Source organism: Aptenodytes forsteri, unplaced genomic scaffold, assembly GCF_000699145.1.
Source record: "Aptenodytes forsteri isolate BGI_AS27 unplaced genomic scaffold, ASM69914v1 Scaffold145, whole genome shotgun sequence".
Lineage (NCBI taxonomy): Eukaryota > Metazoa > Chordata > Aves > Sphenisciformes > Spheniscidae > Aptenodytes > Aptenodytes forsteri.
Genome location: NW_008795122.1, coordinates 4,073,881 through 4,095,412, shown reverse-complemented (window position 1 = coordinate 4,095,412; position 21,532 = coordinate 4,073,881). Strand labels below are relative to the sequence as shown.

The following is a 21,532-nucleotide window of genomic DNA, read 5'->3' as shown; positions in this document are numbered from 1 at the left end:
TAGCTACATCTCGATCCACCCCCCCCCCCCATGGCAGGGGGTTGGACTAGATGACCTTTAGAGGTCTCTTCCAACCCAAATCATTCTGTGATTCTATGAATACCTGCTTCAAGCTGAGGATTTGCCATGAGAAATGATAGACACCTGGTGACTACACCTGTATTTTACAGACAGGAGAAAGAGACACAAATCTGTGATGAATTAAGAAAGTAATTGCCAGTAGAAATACAAAGGTATTCATGTCTTTGTACAAAGTTTTGATGGAACTTCATATGGAACATTGTACACAATCCTGAACACCTGCAGTCAAGTAAAATCAACAGAGATTAGAGCTGGTGCAGAGAAGGACCCTAGGCTGGCCAGAAAAATGGGAAGACCAAGCAAGTCTAGGAGGCTAAAAGTGCTTGCCTTGGTAAGCTTAGAATAAAAATACAGGGATGCTGAAGAAGTTACTTCAGCTCAAATAACAATAACATTTTATTTATGCAGAAACAAATGGCTATAAACCACCGATGAATAAACTTAAGCTGAAAATGTAAACGTTTCCAATCATTGGAGCTTTGAGATTTTGAAATGACCTATTCTACCAGGCACACTACAGAGCATCTGTTCATAAATTTTTGACACTGCTGTCTGGCAGCAAGGGACAGGGCTGAATGAGCCCCTTTCTTTCCTACTTTCTAGGAAAACTTTTTCCATCTAATGGTTATTCAACATATGTTTTTATAACATCAGAAATGCATTGTGGACACTCCTAAATTAGTAACGGGGGACCAGCCAACTTCTGAAACATTTAGTTGTGATGATGTTATTTCACCGGTGCTCTTGTGAGGAGCTTATGAGACTGAGGAAAGAAACAGCTGTATCTCACCGGACCGATTCTCTCGGCCTCGGAGGTTGTCTCTCCTGCTCATGTGGAAAATGCACCGGCAGCGCTGTAGGAGGAACGGTGGTTTCCAAAGCCTGCTGTTGCCATCAGTATGAACCGGACGTTTCAGCCGCCAGAGCTGGAGAGTCCAGCACATTTTATGAGCCCTACTTTTACAAAAATACTTTCAGGGAATATAATTCCGTGTTTGTTTGGGAGAAAAAAAGGGCACTGATTTTATTTTACGTAAGTGACAGAAACACCAAAAGGCAATTTTAAAGCACCACTTTCTAAATGTTTGGCTGTTTCTGTTCGAGTCAGAAAAAAAGAAAAAAAAAAAAACATCACACAGACTAAAGCAGTGAGTTGAATCCAGAGGTGGACGAGGTTTACAAGACGTGAGTTTTAGGGTATTCAGTAGCCTGTCAAAGGTAACGTAACATCCCTTCATACTCAGGGCATGCCTTCCCTCAGAGGCCACCAACTCTGCAAACATTTAACCAAGATGGAAAACACACTTCCGAAAAAACCTCTATACCTGCTGTTACTCTGCTCCCTCTGCAAAGGGAGAAGCTGAAGCACAGACAGATTAGAAGACTTACCCAAGGCCACATAAAAAAAATCAGTGGCTGTGTCAGGAATGAAACCTAGATCATTTGACACCAAAGCCTATGCTTTATCAGTCTTCAAAATATCTCTTCTGCCAGTTTATGTGCTCATAAAGGGAATGCACTAAAAAAAAATCAGTGCAACTTGAGGTCTTTAATACAACTATAAAGTACAGTAAGAGATCTAGTTCTGTTTATAGGCACTCTCCCCAGTTTCCTTGCTCTTAATCATATACTTTCTCAAAAGATTACAGCGCAACTGAGCTTGTAAGCACGATGAAGGAAAAATGCAGGCAGCAACATCACTCTACTCACCGGCCCATCCCACTATGAAGTGACTCAGTTAAGCAGCTCGGTAACAAACACTTCCTCCTGCCCACGAAGGCAAGAATGGGAGAGAGCGCGTGAGCCCATCCATGCACTCTTCGCAGACGTTCCTCCGGACAAGCCATCTGGTCTTCAAAAATGAATGAGCGAAACAATTTCCTTCCCTTCAAGTATCAGACATCTGTCTTGTCTTAGTTCCTAACCTTCATCGACTTATTGATCAGAATCAAAACATTTCAGTAACTCATATTGGGTAAGAGTTTCTTGAATGGAAAAAAAGACCTTCATTTTCCATTCACCCCAGTGCACCTAGGACCCATATATTTGGGGCCTGAATTAGCACACTTTCTTCATAATTTTGCCTAATTCAGTCTCTACATAATGGAAGAGACGCTTTATTCCCTCCTCATTTCTCCCTCCTGCCATATTTGGGAAAGTTGTTACAATTACAGAGTCACGTACTCAAACCAGGGGATGGAAGCCCCCATGTGTGATGATCACCTGGAGAAGTCCAATCCATCCTCCCTCATGCAGTCCCCTCACACAACCCACATTTCATTCGATATGCAGAAGGAATCAGGGCTACACAACAAGTAATTTCTCTGCAATTCCTTAACGAGTTGCAGATTTTGGAAGGTACATTGCAAATGAGACAAAAGATTAACAGAAGAGAGGACAGTTTTACGGTTAGGGTGAATGAATGCCATCTCTGCTTGGCAACAAAATTATTCCAAAAACTCAAGAATTTACTCATCATAAGCCTTGCTGTTGGCTACTTGTTGCGTTACCTGGAATGAAGGTGAATATTGGCTGAAACTTCACCTGAACACACATAACATTGCAGTAATGCCTACCATTGCCACAAATGGGGTTTTTTTAGCAGATGGCAAGCACCCTGAAGATCAGACATGGAAAATAAGTAGGCAGCTCTGACCTTAATCTGATCACCTCTACAGAATGATAATAATAATATCACATAATTGTTCAATACTGTTATGAAACTGAAGGCATTCATGGTGATGCTCCACTCAAGTGCTGTGGTGTAGCTGTATGGAAGCACTCAAAGAAATTAATAATTCTATTTTTAATTGAGTGCTTGAATGCCCGTTCAATAAAAACCAAAAAGCCTATACAGTCTCTCAGTAAACACGGGGGATAAAACAAAACACCGAACAGCTATCTGGTCACTGAGGCCACAGTTTGGTAAACGCTTTGTTCCGTGACAGTGCCACCCTGCTCCACATCTACTCACATCCCTGCAGCCTCTGTTGGAGTGGTACAGCTGTTTGCAGGGCCTCGTGGTGAGCCAGGTCAGGGAACCGACCCAGGTTAACAAAAAATAACCTGGTGGGGAAAAAAAGGTCACACTGGTTTCCAGTCCAGTTCTCCCCACAGTCTTACAAAGAGCTGTACCAGCACAATAGGGGAAGAAGGGGATGAAAGAAGGGAAGAGAGACAGGGCTGCTGGAGCAGATGCTACAGCTCAGGTGTTCACCAGCCAAACCCAGAATGAGGCAGTGATGATGGGAAAGGGGGTAAAAATGTGTGATGATACAAACTTAATGAAAGTATCCTGAGTAGGGTACAGAGAACAGACTACACTGGCACAGATAAATGCCAGACTTCAAGTTAGGAGCCTTTTGAGTGTTTGACTTTGCTGCCTAGTGTCCTTTTATTGCAGCAAGTCCTGTGCTACCGCATCTATTATTATTATAAAATATTTATTACAAACCAGCATTTGCACACTGCAATGCCAGGTAACATTCAGGTTCTAAAGCCATGCAGAAGTGGTGTCCTGTGGCACTGTACTCACACCTGCATCAGTCATCTCTGTACCACAGGATTACACGGGCTCTCCCACTCATGCTAACGAACTAGCTAGAAGTAGTAGGTTATTACTTTATGTTGAATAAAACTAGAAAGATAAGAAACCAGCGGTTTTACAGCCACCAAATTTGCAGGATTGATGAGTCAAGAGTATTTGAGCTCCCCATTTCCATTTGTCACCATGGAGGTCTTTCAAACCTAAAAGATTAAGAATTCAATTCCATGCCTAACTGTAGTCCACAGCAAAGCTCCCACAAGCTCAGTCATGCAGAAAGAGGTCTCTTAACTAATGTCTCTGAAGTACACACAATTCTAACAGAACAGCCCTTAACAGCTTCTCATTTACTTAAGGGAAACCAAGTTAAACTTCCATTTCTAGTAGTAATAATAACTGTAGAAATAATGGCAACTGGTAATATAATTTAAATAACATAGGCAGCAGCCAGGAGGGAATAGGACTTCCTCTAAAACCATTAGTGAGGAACATGAATACTATTTTGGCTTTTTGTTCAATATTACTGAAAGTTACCTCTCTACACAGCATTCACTTGACCATGTCCTTAGCAAGCCTGCTGTGTTACTTTCAATAGCTTCATAACACATTAAAATAATTTGCTGTAGCAGTAATTTCATTTTACTACTAATATTAGTCCAAGAAAGAGTCTTTGCTCAGACAAAAAACTTTCCTTAAGCTCAATGAAAGTTCTGCCTGATAACAACTTCACGAATAGCCCATTCCACGGAATTAGCATTTCAGGTTAATGAGACCTATTGACTATAAATAACAAGATGGTTAATTTACACATGCCATTTCTTGTGACAGTTCACACGTGCGCTCATCTTCCCTACATCTCTAACCATTTCCCGATGTCTTATGCAAGTGGCCACGCTCTCATTCCTCTGCATCTCAAGAGCCAGTCCGCAGCTGCAGGCAGTCAGCAGAGAGGAGCAAGAGAAATGATATATTGCAGATATTTTATTTTTGGAAACCGCACTGTAAATAAAGCCATTTCCAGAGATATTCCATGGACACGGAGCACTTGGTCGCGGAGCCAGCGCCTTATGTAACAGGAGGAGTATTGTTTAGGGTTGCCTGCTTTAAAAAGCCACTCCTGGTAACACAGTTTACAAAGCTATAAAAAGCTAACAGCGTAACTATCGAGAACAAGCAGGCAAGCGGTTTATTACGAAAAGGCTGGTGTTAACTGGAAAAAGAAAAGTTTTATTAAATCACTTAACTTTCTGTCACTCGGAGGACATCATCTCGGCTGACACTTACTGCGTGCGGAAAGGTGGGGGGCTCCTAGGCAGCCCTGCGCAGCCCCATGGCCAGGTGCTGAAGACAGCTCTGCCGCCTCCCCGCAGCCCACGCCGCCAGCAGCCGCCTTCAGTTATCTTCCATTTAATTCCGCTTTATTCCCCCCTGCCGATTATCGACACGTGGCAGAGGCAAGGGATCCCACGACTCGGCCTCCCGCTCTTCTTCTGCCGAGTGACCGTCAGCCTCTGGAAAAGCGTTAGCAGAAAGGATCTCTTGAACATGCACAGGCGCTCACAAGCAGCTGTAAATTTCCACTCCCCACTGCCTGTCGCCAGACTCCCGGCCTCGCTCCGGCTCCTCGCTGTTCCTGCTCTGACTAGCTCCGTGGCTGGGTGTGCATTTTTCCCCACTGCCCTCCCTCGCTCGTCTTGCTTGCAGGCTCACACACACCCCCAACTCCACGTCAGAGGAACGCATAGAAAAGCAAAGGAAGAAGCGATCGCTCTGCCGAGAGATTTCTCCAGGGTTAAGGGAGGAGATGTGACGATTTCGCATCACTTCTGTAAGTTTCCATTCCCCTCCGAAGTCTGTCGGTGTAGGGGAGGCATCACTGACGGGTCCTCGCACCATCACGTGGCGGAGGCTGCTGGAATTAAATTATTCACCTTGCTGTCCTGCTGAGAATGCTAATAAGGGAGCCCAACAGCTGGTTGTTGTTCCAAGATAATAATAAAATCAACATGCTCACGCACCACATCTTTCAGCAGAGTCCTCCCCAGAGAAGCCGAAGTTAAGCTGCTTCCTGCCTGACTATGTATTATAACATAAAGATCTGAATACTTTTCCACAATAATACTGGAGGGGGGAAAAAAACCCTGCAGTATAGTCTAAGCAAAATTTAAATCCCACTGAAGAAAAACATTAGCCTAAAGTATTTTTTCAAAGGCTAATGTGATGAGGAAAAAAAATCATACAATTAAAGTATTCTGAAACAAGTACTACCAGCTATTACCAAGCACACAAATACAGCAAAATGCATTTAAAGGAATTTTTAATGCTTCACTTTTCTCTCTCGGCAGCTATTGCTCAGCAAGCGCCACATATTCCCAAAGGGAATGGCGAGTGCCTTCCCCCCCGGCTGTCTAACAGGCTTTGAGAGCAGGGAAAGAAGGATGCTTTACCAGCCACCGTGGGCATTGCAGGATGGGATTTAAATCCATCCTCACCCGGATCTCGGCCGAGCCCCAGCAGGGATGAGAGCCCAGCATGTGTTTCTGCTGAGCTCACCAGCTCGGGGGGAGATTTCACCTCCCATCCCCTCTTCCTCAGGGCAAAGCCCAGCCAAAGTCCTACATTATTAAAAATAATTCTGTATGCTACATTTGCTTGGGGAGCTAACCTCAGTCCCTGCCACATACCAGTTCTACAGTCGCATCAGATCTTGATTTAGGGCTCACCTGCAGTAGCTATTCACAGCCCTACATTAAAGGCAACCAAAACAGCATGAGAAACCTCATTTCTGAGGAATACAGATGAAACAGCCACCTTTTAAAGGGCTAACATCCTTTGCCAGCGATCCCAGCTCCTAACTGTGGCAAACAGGAGTATCCCAAATCCTCACTTTGAAGAGCCAAGAATCAGGAACTTGCCTGTCCCTCCCAGGCTCAGAGAGGCAGAAGTTGTCCCTGCTCCCTTAATCTCCCTGCATTTGCTCCTGCGTTTGCACAGGAGGTGCCAAGCTGACCTCAGATCAGCAGATTTGTGCTCTCAACTTATCTGTAAAGCGCACCACCGTTTGTGCTTACGCTTTACCTAACAGATCATCAAGATACCTCAGCCCCATGTTTTTGGACTGCCCTGAACAGTACTGGGCACAAGCACTAGTGCTGCTCCTGCTGCACCCAAAAGCGCTGCAACAAGTGACACCAAGTGGCAATTTCTGCTCCAAACCCGTAGTGAAATATTCCTCCAGCACAGAATTAAAGGCTTCATGTTGGACACCCCCGGCCAGGTTTTCTCTCTAGACCACCTACAGAGAGAGCTCAGTGAGGGATGCTGTGGACGCCAAGCTCAGAGCAGGACAAGCCGCCCTCCAAAGCGGCATCTTTCTCCACGAAGCTTAGTGGGCACGTGAACAACCGGCATAGGCTGACGTTTCACGACATGAAGGACTCGGGGGGAAAACTGGCGCTGGGCATCATTTCATGGGCGCCTTGCTCTGCCCCAGCTCGGTGGGGAGACGGAAGGGCCACTGCGCCCTGTGGCACGTTACACCCACTCTGGGGTTGGCCCTTTCTTTTTTATCGGATACTGCAGCCTTTGGGTAAACATCATAGCAAAAGTCAAACGATAAAAACTCTGCCCTTGGACTACTACTGAAGGTACCGGCTTTTCCTAAGGCAACACAAAAATCTACGTACGCCATGTCATTAATTTCCACTGTGTGTTTTTAAGATAATAACTTTTTTTCCTCTAACTGTCCCGAGAGAAAATATTTCCTTTCCATAGTGCATCCACCAGCACTTCAACAGGTAAAAAGACACCCCTCTGTTGCCCCATAGAGTTCAACGTTGGTGGGTGCTACCCTACAGTTGAATAATCACAAAAATGCTGTTTTAGCTGCACATTAAGGGGCAGGATAATCTGTGTATCACTGAGTTCCCTGAAGTATTCACAGACCATTCTGAGTAAGCAGCCCTTTGGAAGCATAAGAAATTTATCTAGAAAATTACTATCCTCTGTTTTGGACTAAATATGCCTGGTTCTGAGGAATAAATTGAATATGCACTCAATTTACAGTTCAACTTTGCCAGTCTTCTACCTGAGGAAATACTTTTGGGCTTTAATAGGAGCCCTCTACACTCCAGGAGAGCAGGAAACACGCCTGCCCCCATCCCTGCATTGCAGCAGGGGAAACAGTGCAAAGCAGAATAGCTAAAGGGGCAGAGGAAAAAAAAAATTACCTGCTATTCCAATACTCTGTTTCATCTTCAGTGCAGTTAATTCTCAGATGACAGGAAAAGGCCCTGAACCATCCAACAGGAATTAAGCCATAATTACTTAGTACTCTTATCTGTTTGGGGTTTTTTTGTTGCCAAGAGGTTATTAAATATTTCAAAAGAAATGTTTTCTTCAATTCTTAATTTGTAGCCATCTCAAATCTGGAATGATGTCATTATAAATAGCCAACAATTCTTTATAGTCTCAAAGTACACTGAAAAAAAAAATCTGTGCACTGCTAAAGGACGCCAGCCTCCACATATTTAAATTCCATTATATTTGTTTCCTTTAAAGTGAGCAGAGTCCTCAGGCTAAAGCATGGTCAGAGTACTTTTGAGAAATGTTTGTCCTTGCTTTCGTAACTTAAAATCATTCCATCTAGTAAAGACCAAAGGAAGAAAGCCCCAGTCCATTATTCCTGCCCTTTCCATTTATTTTCTAAAGTGGAAAAGAGAAAATAGGGAACTTGAACAATGAGTGTGGTAGCAATACATTACAGCAGCAGATGATAAACACGCAGTACATATATATTAATTCTGCTCATTTAATCACCCACTTCCAGTCTGTCTACCTCCTCCGAGATGACTTCCAGCATTCCAAAGCCCTAAGCAGCCTCAGATAATACTAATACTACTAATAATAATCCATCCTTCCTTCCCCCAAAATTGGTCAATGCCAAGGCCCCAGGCCATCAAAATTCAGTTCTCCACAGCGACAGGTTTAGTTGTGTAACACTGGATATCAAGAGGAGAAACTTTAGAATACTAAAAAGATTCCCCCACCCTCCAAAACCCGAAAACTAAACACCACACACACACACACAGAGGATTTCATCCTACTCTTACAGATCCCAAGATATCAACATTATGACAGTTTATCAGGGTGGAGGGGAACTAAAACCAAATTACTTATCTTCATTGTAAAGCTGTTACACTTTAGCTGAAGGCATTTAGCTTGATGACAAAGCAATATAAAAAGTGTGCCCAACAACACTTCTAAAACCTCATAAAATAAGAGGAGAGACTTTACAGTAGCTTTGTGCTTGTATGTTATATCCACAGATACTCATTTTCCTCAGATCCCCTGCAAGAGCAATGTGGCCACTCCAAATTAATGCCATTAAAACTCTTCTCCATCTAATTGATCCCCAATACAAACATCCCCACTTACTTTCTTCCCCATATAATCTCAGAGGGAGACGAACTCAGAACTGAGCCTATACACGGATCCCCCCAAAAAAGCCACCGGCACTGAAAGGCAAATTAACCTTTAGCTGCTCATCTGAATACAAAACAAGGTAAAAAAAGGGGTACGGTCTACAGAGGGGCAGGTGGCTTTCCCTACAGCCATTTAAAAAGCTTCTGGCCTCTCTCTGGACTAGAAAATTGAAAATTCTTTAGTGACGCGTCAGGGAACAGAGAGCAGCCAGAGGCAGTGGCTGACCTGTAGCTGCATTTTAGCTGAAGTAAGCGGGAGGATTTGAATGGATGCTTTGTACAAGCTATTCCTAAAAATGCAAAGATGTCTTCAACAGTTTTCCCCTCTTCTTCCTCCTGGCTCCCTCTAGTGCTCTTAAGCACATACTGCCCTTTTCTTCCTGTTTTATTTAATGCAAATATAAACAATTGCTAAGATGATTTATTTTTTTAAGACCTGCACTAACTCTTACAAACTGCTCAGAAGTTTTTACTGAACGTATTATTCACATGTACGTCACTCCAGCAATCACAGACTGACACCAGGCTTTCTACCAGAAATCTTTATCTATTAAATACTTTATGTACAGGCCAGCATATTTAAAATTTTACTCATTTTAAAGGCATCCATCAGCTCCATCCTTAGAGAAAGTCAGCTAAAATGAATCCCTTTCCCTGCACGTTCCCACCCCAAACAGGAATTACGTCTAAACAGGAGGTTACTAAAGCCCAACAGCTGAAAAATAAAACATTAAAATTTTATGCCTGCTCTAAAGGGTCACTTATAAAATGTTAATCGCATCCCTTATCTACTGTGTCCCCACATAAAACACAATTAAGAACCATACCTGCACTCCCACTTTTATGAGTGGAGGAACAGTGAACTCATGACAATATCGTGCTTTCTACCTGCGGGTGCATGCAAACAGAAAGTAGTCCTCCAAAATCAGTAACTCCCTGGAGAGCTGAGCAGGTATTTTTAATATAATTAAAGCCTTCACCTCTTCAAACTGCTTCTATCCAAGCTCTGTATAGTCAACCACTTCAGTGGACGTGTGTGTTTGTTTAAGGTCTATTCACAGAATTAAAAACGTGAAAAGGAAAGCTCATTTCAGAAGGAACAAGAAAAAGAGCTTTGCTGAAGATCTAAAATTTAACCTCTCATCACACGTGTACCCCAAGAGGCCCAACCTTACAGTTCATATCGCAGCGCACTAAAAAACAGTTATTTGCAGTAGCAACAAATAAAAGATGTACATAGCCAAGTAAGCCCTCGCTGTCTAACATGCTGGCAGATAGTCCTTGCATCACTGCTAGCATTTTTCTTCATTAGATTGCAAAATTCTTTCATGTGTATAAGAGCATTTATCTGCCATCTCCCATTTCTGAAATATCCAAACAATATTAATACTGTTCAGTCTTCTTGCAAATATTGAATTTAGTTGCTGGTTTCCACATAAGTTCAGCAAGCAATTTTCTTAATGTTAGGGATGAGTTAGTAAGACAGCGTGGGGTACTGCAAGTTAAGACATCCCCTTCCAACATGCTCACATATGCAAAAAAACCTATCTATGTTCCCTACAACTTCCCTGGTGGTGAAAGACAATGGAGCATCCCTAACCAGAACTCTAAACTTCTAATAGTGCTTGAAGCTGAAAGCTGTGTTAGTACATATTCTTCTCACTAATGGTGATGTGCAATGAAAATACTAGGCCGATCAACTGCCTCTTGATGACAATAATTCTTTATACATAATGTGTGCCTCTGTTCTTGAGAAAGGAGAAGGCAGATTGGGAAAATAAAAACCAATGGACTACGACTTTTCCTCTATTGACTACTCCTATAGAAGTCTAAGGCGTTTTTCATCAGATGCTCTCAAGATGACTTGCAAACAAACAAAATTAAGCCTAATTTGAAACACAAATTAAACACTCCTGTGACACACTCACCATAACACCCACTTTAGTATGAGGAAGTTAAGGTGGCACCAAGCAAACATGCAAAGACGCGCATTCTAAAATTTATCGTTAAAGAATCTCAGTAGCTAGGAACCATCATTCCAGATCAGACAAAGCTCCATCAAATCCCATCTCCAAGCGTAGCTGACGCCAAGTGCAAAGTATAAAAGAAATACATATCAGAAGAAGGACCACTCTACTTTTCCAGCTTCTGGCAATTAGCACCTTATACAGTTGCTGAAGTGTCATCCAAAATCACCACGCTAAACAGCTACAAATGGTTCCACATCCATTTGCTTGAAAGGTCCTAAAAGAGCAACTATTCCTTTTCTTGGGAGACTTTGAAATCATATCTGCAGTACTTAGATACAACAGATTGCTTCAGATTGCTTCTGATTCTCAAGACTGAGCAGTCAAGAGAACTCAGAGACTGCTATTCTCTCTAGATGAGAGATCAAACAAGAAATCAGCACCGTCAATTATTTACTGCATCCCAGTTAGTTATTTTTTCAGGGCAGCAAAGGCCAGGATTTACCCACAGAACCATTGTACTTCTCAAGTGATTGCCTCAGACAAGAGAACAACTACTACCAGAAAGTCCCATATGGAGGTAGGGTGTTGTACTGATGAAGAAATTATTTCAGACCAAGGAAACCAAGAGTCAGTTCCTATTTCCATCACACATTTCTACGTGATCTTGGGAAAGCCACTTGGTTTCCCCATGGGAAAACAAATGCATTCAAGACCATAAGGTGCTTCGACACGATGGAACCCAAACAAACCTACTAGGCAGTACCCAGCTTGCTGTGTCCTTTTCTTCCAGATCGGGATAACGATCTTGCCATTTGTGTGATGTACATCCCCAGAAACCATACCCACAGACAGAACAAACTTCTGAGTCTCTTCTCATGCAAGTTAAGAATCCTACTAAAGCAGAAGGGTTGAACCAAAAATAGAATAGTATTAGGTTAAAAGAGTCTAAACTGCTGCTTTCAGATGAAGAATTACAGACTTTTCAAGTGTCAAATAATGAAACCTAAGCATTACTACAATTCATGAAAAACAGCTGTTATTTTTAAGCAAGTGTTGCTCTAAACTGACTTGCCCAAAGTCACACAAGAAAATCTCCAGCAGTCAACACTGTTCCCCTGGAGAAGGAGAACCCAGATCTTCTCACATTTTTGCTCTTTAACAGTTTTTGCCCTGCAACAATGTTAGTTTAAAATACTGGATCAGGATAGGGAACCTTGAGAATTCATCGAGCTCAAGTTGCAAGTGGAGACATTGTTTTCACAAGTACGCCAAAGTTGTTCTTCCTGACAAACAATTAAGTATATTCATCACTTGTCAGATTGCAAATATATTTGCCTTCATATGACAGATACATGGTCAATCATACAACACTGGATGCTTGCACTTTCTGTCCCATGGTAAGGATCATAACACGACCATAATGGGATCACCCTTCCTGTTATGTGATGAATGGTCCCCGTTGCCACAAATCCCCTATCAAAGATTTTAGTCACATATTCTTCTGGTCCCAGGATGGAGCCTCCACTGCCTCTCTAAGGAGCTATGTAGTCCATCCTGGCCAAAAGTTGACAATATTGAGCCAATTAACCTGTCTGGTATTCTATGAAGTCCAATACTGTTACTCCCCACTGGGGAAAACCTTACCATGCACATTCCCACCCTACTAAAAAGCCATCCGCTGTTCTCCCCATCTGTGTCACCCAACAACTGACACTACAAATTAATTATTATATCAGACACACACAACCACAAAGTGTCCAATTAAGGGCTGAGTTCCTTTGGTTTTAGTTAATCAACCAGGGTCATTCCTTGAATTCCTTAAATGGCAGCAGGCACGGCTGCAGGCTGGCATTTTTTAGTGCAGGAAGCCTGTCCTGAACAAGGACCAACATGCAGCAGTGTGCTTGTCTTCAGGACAATCTCTGTTTTGGAGGGAGCACAACTGAGGCACCTGGGTGTGCTTTGATTTAACTCTTCTCCTGGGTAGCCTCAACAGTGAAGATCCCTGACAGGCTCTGGATACCTGGAAGAAAATAATTCACCACACTGACATAAATGGCAAGCTCTAGATATATAGGTTGTATCAGGTCAAATATACTGATGGAAATCTCAGCAAACATCACTCTCTTGCACATCTCTCAATAAAATCTGACATCTGCTTTATTACACAGCATACAGATCTATCTATACTTACAAACATTGTAAAGCCCTCTGGAAATAGTTCAAGAAATGAAAGTTTTCTCATGATAATGGTAGTTTACATATCTGCTCTCTTCCTACGGAAGCAACTTTTTCTCCTCTGTGGGCGCTTTTTTGCAGTGTGCATTCACAAAATAGCTGCCATAAAAATCTACACTTCTGAAGGGTAAGGCTGCTATTGTCCAATACAGAAAAAAAAGTCATGACTAGCACTGAAAGTGAGTAAGGTGTACCCCCTCACAAATGAAAAAGGAGTCTCAAGCTGTATCAGCCCAGACATGAGAAGTTATCCAGTATCTTTGAAAAAAAAATACTTGTATCATAGTCAGAGGCTATCAGAGTCTGAACAAGAGCAGAACACATTTTCTAATATCAAATATGCATTCAGGACCTCAATTCTCTCTCTCATATGACATTCCTCAATGTCCCATTGCCCTGGTTTCGGCTGGGATAGAGTTAACTCTCTTCCTAGTAGCTGGTACAGTGCTGTGTTTTGGATTTAGCATGAGAACAATGCTGATAACACACTGATGTTTTAGTTGTTGCTAAGTAGTGCTTACACTAGCCAAGGACTTTTCAGCTTCTCATGCACTGCCAGCGAGAAGCTGGGAGGGGGCACAGCCAGGACAGCTGACCCAAACTGGCCATTCCATACCATACGACGTCATGCTCAGTATATAAACTGGGGAGAGTTAGCCGGGGGGTGGCAACCGCTGCTTGGGGACTGTCTGGGCATTGGTCATTGGGTGGTGAGCAATTGCATTGTGTATCACTTATTTTGTATATTCTTTTATCATTATTATTATTTTCCCTTCCTTTTCTGTCCTATTAAACAGTCTTTTTTTTTTCTCATATATTTCACTTTTTTTTTTCCCCTGATTCTCTCCCCCATCCCACTGGTGGGGGGGGAGTGAGTGAACGGCTGTGTGGTGTTTAGCTGCCTGCTGGGTTAAACCACAACAAATGTCCAAGCCTAACATCACAAGGAGACAAAATTTCTTATCTACTAAAGCAAGCAGAGATTCCCAATCCCAAGGATTCAGAGCCGCAGGCCCAACAGTGAAATTGTGAGAGAAAGTCCCGAAACCATTTCGTTCAAAACAGCAGTGCTCATAAGGACATCAAATTATGTCTGGCATTATTGCCAATTTTGGAGTTTCCACCCAAGTACCAGTTCTGAGAGCAGGCAGAATCCTGTGAGAAGGTCACCTAGCGAGAGTCGTACCAGTTCAACTTTCCATGACCACAGCAAAAGTGTCTCTACTAGCTGTCATCACGGGATGGAATTACTTCCAGAAGCATAAGAACTTCCATTGGAAGATTTCAGCACACAAAGACGTGTATCCAAACAGCTGCGATCAGCAAGTAACTAAAGATGTAAACCTAAGCTATTTAATACCTTGTCATTTAACCCAACCACCACAGTACCTATTTTTACATTTTTCTGTTTAAAAAGAATATAGATGACATGGTTAGGAAGTTTAAAAGTAACATATAATGAGGATCTGTGACAATTTACACAGAACTTAAATTGCAGAGATGTCCAATGCTTCCTATAGACTTACGAAGTAAGACTTTATTTGGAAAAAAAAGTTTCAAACAGATTTTTTCCTCTTCTCAAAACAAGAAATGAATGTTGTTACTACCAACAAAGGAATTTAAATATTGAAAATATCTACTCTGGTTCTCACAAAGCATGAATTATTGTCTGACGTAGCTCAACAGCTTCTTGAACAAGAGCAGCTTTTTAAAAGATCTTGGTTCTTGATGTTAATTTCAAGTGCTGGAGAATCTATGAAGTCCCTCAATAAGCTAGTGCAATAGTTAATTAGTTATCACTTTAAATATTTTTTCCTTTTATGCAAGTTCATATCCTTTTTTACTTTCTACTTCCTGTTGCTGTGACTCCTGTATTTGCAAAAGTATGCTGCCTGAAGGCTCTCCATTTTGTTCATGCATAGGTACTAACCATGATCAAATCACTTCAACAAACTCAGGATTTACTTCTTCATCGCTATTTACATTGTGTATAGATATGTTTTTCCAACACGTACAACCAGTACTGACTTCAATTTAAAAATATGTCTCAAAGTGAATCCATCAAACCTGATTATATCTCAGAAGTGAGGTCAAGAATATTGGAAAGGAAATCTCCCGTTCTGCATTCAGTGTATTCAACTACTATCAGCTCTTGGCTGCTGCTTATCTATAGGGAGTCTCTCTTCCACTGACTGTTACCTGTGAGCCTCAATACCTTGCAGTGCTGTTTTTCAGGATACTGTTCCTCATCCTTAAGGTGCATCCAACCTTTTTTCATGGTGATTAACTTCCCAAAGCTTTGAGTCCATCTTTCAAAAAGAGTCAGCTAATGTGCTCTTTAATTCAATCAAATGCATGAGGCCATGCCATCATTTGTTATTTTTCTACTCTACATGGCCTAGATAAAACTGTCAGGAAGGATTTTGCATTTTCTTCCAACTGTGTGTTAATTTGGGGTTGTTTTGGGGTTTTTTTCCAAATAAACATCCAGTGACTGAACATCACAGAATTATATCTTTATTCAATGATTCTTCACTGAATGTAACATTTTCAGGAGTCAGTTTCTCAGTATATCTAACTGATATACTAGACATTTTATAATACCTGTTTTCTATTAATCATATTGAATAGCATTTGCTACATGACAATTCTTAAAATTTTGGACAGTTTTACATTAGCCATTTAAAAAAAAAAAAATCCTCAGTCTCCATAAATTTGTAACACAAATTTTCAAAAGTGTTCTTTCAGTCTTTGTTTACTGCTGTATTATGATGGATTTGTTCATAGTTATATGATTATTCGTAATACTCAGCTTTGTTCTCACTACAGATGTACGTAACAGTTCTGACTTCTCGGCATCATTGTTGAAAACGTTAGCGCAGCCATCAGACGTATGTCACTGTTCCTTTTGTTCCTGGTATTTTTAGAACTTCTCCTTATTAGCCCTAGATCCTAAAGAAAATCTGGAGAGTTTTCTTTAATCATCTTTACAAATACTATTCCTATATATTGGCTGCTACCCTTGAACCACATCTAAATCAAGATGGGACTCCTCCTTTGCTTAAACTATCTTTTTGTATTCAGCTCTGCACATTCTAGATAGCCATGTGTTCTTGCATTTCCTCCCCCCCCCCAACTTTGAGACACACTCTTGTAAGCGATGTCAGAAGTATATTAGTGATGTAACAGCACGTCACATCACGCAGAACAGATGATTTGCTTAGTCCCTCATGTTTTTCACCCTCAAAGATGGGAATATCACGTAGTTTTGCAGCCATCTTCTCCCATAACCTTATGAACTGCGATGAGACCTTATGAACCGTGATGAGGAGATACTCAGTTTACAGGGTGGAGAGAGTTCAGTCAGAGAGGAAAAACAATGGGTAACATCTCTGTGCATGTTTTCTTAGCATTTAACTGCTGCCCAAGAAACTAGAATAGCATGCGGGTATCTTGGGAAATCCTCTGGCAACCTTTTCCTTTCCCTGACAAAAGGGTGGAACACAGATGAATTGTAGGGGCACGTATCTCCTCACATTAATGTTGTTTTCTTGAAGGGAAAAACTTTTTCCAAAAAAAACACAACCTAAAGACTACCAAGCCGATTGACCTCAGAGTTCATTCAAACCCGCCTTCATTCAAACTGCCTTTGACCAAAAGCACTTGGTCTTTTACTTTTGTATTTTGCCCAAGGCTGTGTGCAATGCTTGCAACAGAGGAGTACAGATGTCGCAGACCTAAACACGGACTGTAATCTAAAAGACAAGACCTATTAATGGCCTGCAGATGAGGAGGAGTAGGACTAAAGGTCAACACAATTTCTATGTAATAAGCTTGTGTTCAGAATGTTCAGCCTTACTTAAGCTCATTTACTAAGATACATTAACCAATTTGTCAAAAAAAAAAAAAAAACAAAAACCAAACCAAACAAAAATAAAAAAAAAACCAAACAAAAACCAAACCAAACAAAAACTAACAAAAATAAAACCCCCAAACCCACAAACTTTTCCCAGAGATTAATTATGTGATATTCAGGATATTTGCCTTAACAGATGACTACAACCACCCTGCAATCCTGCCCTCACCCTATAAATTTCAGTTTGGTGCCTTATTTGTAACAACAAATAAATCATATATTGCAGACAACTTCTCCTGTATCCAAAAGCAACAGGTAGTGAATGATCACCATGAATTGGTAGTCTTCTGCTTATTTTCAGAAGTAAAAGGCAGCTGCTTGACTGCCAATGAACTGCAGAAAGTGAGAGTACACAATTAAAAGGTACACCTGAGGAGGGAAAGTTGATACAGCCGTGCCTCCCTGCTGACATATGAAAAAAGGCATAACAAAGAGCTGAATGTTATGTGTTGCTAGGATCACTACAGATGCTGGAAGTGAACTCTCTTTCCACATTATTTTCATCTCTCCATGTTCAATAATCTCCAGTGCCCTTACTTAAAAAGCCCCACACAATTTCCTTCCAACACTACAGAGCAAGTGAACTGCATTCTTTGCTGCAATAAATTTGTACGTATAAATTTGTACAAGTGCCTTTGTGCTAGATTGACATGGGGTCTTTAATAAAGATCACCCAATCCAGTAGTTGTCACTCAACTGTCCCCACATTTCAAAGTCCAGTTATGCAGCAGCACTTTCTTCCATCTTAATTATCGTCTCTTGCAACAGGAAACACAAGGCACAAACATTACTGAGATATCAGATTTTTTTAAACTCATGCTGTAAAATAATTTAAAGATGCTGTTTCACAATTGATTAAGTGGCTCTAAGATTACATTGCTGCCAAAAAGGGAAGTCATGCCCTGCCTGCCATCACCTCCCTTGCACCAGTTCTAGGAATGGCATGACTGCAGAGGGAGACAGATCAGCCCCCTGGGCACCCTGAAAATTTAACAGCTGGAAGAAAACAAACCCCTCTTACTTCCCTTAAAAATTTGAAAATTTTTGGAACTACCTTTATCAGTCATTTCTAAAATGGACAATCCAGGCTACAATATTAAAAGAACAAAAGAAAAGAAAAAAAATCCATCCACCCATGAGCACTTTTTTGGAGGAGGGGGTGATACAATTTAAAAATATTTCTACAATATGTGGTGGCAAAAACAGTTTTAAAAAAAAAATCCTGTCCCTTCTTCCTCATTCCTACACCCAGGTTGCAACCACACGTCTTGATCTGCTATTGCAAGGGTTGTAGCACCTTGCTATGAATTCGTTAACAAAATCAATTAATCTTAAAAATAATCCTTCACTTAAAATTTATGCTACCAAACCACAACTCACTTAACTGGTTCATCACAAACTTGACAGAAACCATATCTGCACACTAAACTAAGCTAACCAGCAGTATTTGGTGGGCTTTTTTTTTTTTTTTGGCAGATACACATGAAATCTATTTGTCCAGCAGCGCTCAATCTTAGTAAAGCGCGCTTTTTTTTTTCTTTCTTTCTTTTTTAAGATGTCAGTCTGCACGCAATCTAAATTGGTTTGGTATTACTTTGTAACAAATAGCATATGTATCTACTTCTGTGAAAGGAGCGCCAAATTCATACATTAGAGTCACTTAAGTAACATTTCTTATGAAAAAGGGTTACAAAGGTTTGGGCCCACAGTTCTCTTCGCTTATTCAGCGCTGCTGAAAGGATGTCTCACACATTTTCAACGTAGTTTCTTCGGTTCCAGTCATTCAAGAATTTTACAGAAAAAAATAATAATGAAGTTAAATTCAGTTGCCCCCAAAAGAAGCCCATTCATCTCCACTGTCTGTAAAAAGCAGAAGGGGTTTTTGGTCTAGCACAACTGAGAACGCAGAGAGGTCCAGGCTTAGGACAGCTCTGCTGTGTGATGAAGACCATCCGCAAAAAACCCGGACACAATAAAGGTTCTGCCCATACCAGTACTTTGCTCATAGTAAAGAAGTAGTTGCACAAACACTTTAAACTGGGATAAATGACACCGACAATAAAATTAGAAAGCAATCCATCTATCTCCAGATGCCCATTTTGCCCCTAGGCCACCCCCAATTCCCTGAGAGAACCAGAAATACCAAGTGGCTGCACAGCAAATTAGATGGGGAAAGTTATTCAGATAAAATCAGCGGAGCCAAATAAGTAACTTTTTTTTTTAAACCCCTACCAGTTCCCTGAGCAATGACACAAATGAACAGGGGAGGGCTGAGAAGCACAGGGAGAACAGAACTGTCTTTCTTTGCCAGTGCCAATTTAATAAGTTCAGGGGACTGTGGCTTCTCTGACCCTTCATAATGCTTATTAACAAAACCAAATGCAATAAATACTAATAGGACAATACTGCTTCCCATCCTTGCTCCTCCTGTTCTCCACACCTTACTGCCAGTTCCATAGAATCACAGAATAGTTTGGGTTGGAAGGGACTTCTAAAGGTCATCTAGTCAACCCCCCCTGCCGTGGGCAGGGACATCTTCAACTAGATCAGGTTGCTCAGAGCCCCGTCCAACCTCACCTTGAATGTTTCCGGGGATGGGGCATTCCAGGTTTCCACACCTCTACAAAGCTAGGCCAAACCAACTGCTGATGCAGCACAGTGAACTGGATCAGGAAAAACAATCAACTAAAAAAACCAGGGCTTTCTTCAGCTAAATTAGTTTTCCCACAGGAGGCTGTGACTAAGGGCTATTTAGTCCAGAATATTCTTTTTAAAAGCCCTGTTGTTGAGCCTCTACACCATGACATGTATTTACCCTGTTTTCCATGGTTGTAGTCAAATTTCTTTTAGTATATTTGAAACCTTACAGGTTTCAATTTCATTTGAAAGTGGTTATTCCATCTACACAGAATAATGAATTCAATCTTTTGCTATACGCATCCCTTTGATGGCTTTTGTTAGGTCAGGTCCAATTCTATGCCAGGCACTCACTCCTTTGCCTTTGTACAGCTGCTAGCAAGACCAGCACTAACTGATCAGCCTTACATCAGCTGGCATCACAAGGACTGCTTCCTCTACACTTTGATTCAAAAAATAAAAGGCAAATCAGAAAGAATTTGTGGAGCACTCCACAGAACATCTCTTAAGAGTGGGAACACCGCAAGTTCACTAAATCTTGAACATTGCTTAGAAATTTTTGTCTGCTACATCTTCATTTAATGAAAATACTTTGTGCACACACTTTAATCTGCAAGCAAACCCACAAACAGAGCCAATCAAAAGGGTCAGAATACTTTACAGCCACTAGCTTTACTTCAGAAAATACCAGTGAAAATTTATTTCAGATAAATATATAGTTATGTTCAGATGGAGAAATGAAGATAGAAAAGTTTTTAGGCACGCATTTATTTTGGCTTCCTTTCATCATATACATCTACTGCCTGGTTTCCAGAGATCTCAGGCCCTTTCAAGTGCAACTGTAATCACAGGCTTTCAGATCTTGTTAATTCATCTGAGTCACACAAAATTAGAGGACGCACTTTTAGGTCTTGAGCAGCATATTGTGGTGGGGCTGTGGCGCAGCAAAGACAACGCATGCTGCTCGACCTAGTCCAGCATTATCTGACATTTAAACCAGTCCTTTCTTTCTGTGTTCATGCAGCTGTCTGGAATCTATGTTGGCAATGAATACTGAGACTGCGAGACAGAAATATAGCTAAAAATGAAAACGTTTCTACTACATAAACAGTCTATAAAGATGAAATCCATTACATTACCAGTCTCCAAATGCAGACCTTGAAGGATATGCCAGCTAGTGGATGGTTAAGAGTTTCAGCATATTGGGCCAGACTCCAAAAACCCTCAAGCCAGTTGGTAATTAACAGACATCTAGGTCCTCCACATGAAAGAAGTCTATTGTTTAAACAGTGACACAAATTTTTCCTTTCCTTTTCATAGCCAGTCTCTGCCTGTGTTTTAAGATTCCCTTAGGACCATAACAGTCTATGATTTTAGAAGCTCCACTTCTCAGATAGACAATTTGTTTGACTTTTAGTTGCCAGGAATGCAAACATGCTTACATCACAGGTAGAACAAAATCATTTTACAGCCCAAATCTCCCGTCCCTTTGATTTAATAGCTGGACAAATTAATATCCAAATAACCTAATGTCCTGGTTTTGGCAGGGATAGAGTTAATTTCTTTCCTAGTAGCTGGTACAGTGCTGTGTTTTGGATTTAGGATGAGAACAATGTTGATAACACACCGATGTTTTAGTTGTTGCTAAGTAGTGCTTACACTA

At 41.3% G+C, this 21,532-nt stretch overlaps 1 protein-coding gene across 1 annotated transcript in view; it reads right to left on the bottom strand.

Moving 5' to 3' along the window:
- CAB39L (calcium binding protein 39 like) overlaps window positions 1-5,306 on the bottom strand; it is a 49,318-nt gene extending 44,012 nt beyond the window's left edge. The window contains exon 1 of the mRNA XM_009277148.2: window positions 4,910-5,306. The gene's annotated coding sequence lies outside the window, so the exon portion shown is untranslated. The remainder of the gene's footprint in view (window positions 1-4,909) is intronic.
- Window positions 5,307-21,532: the final 16,226 nt, after the last annotated feature.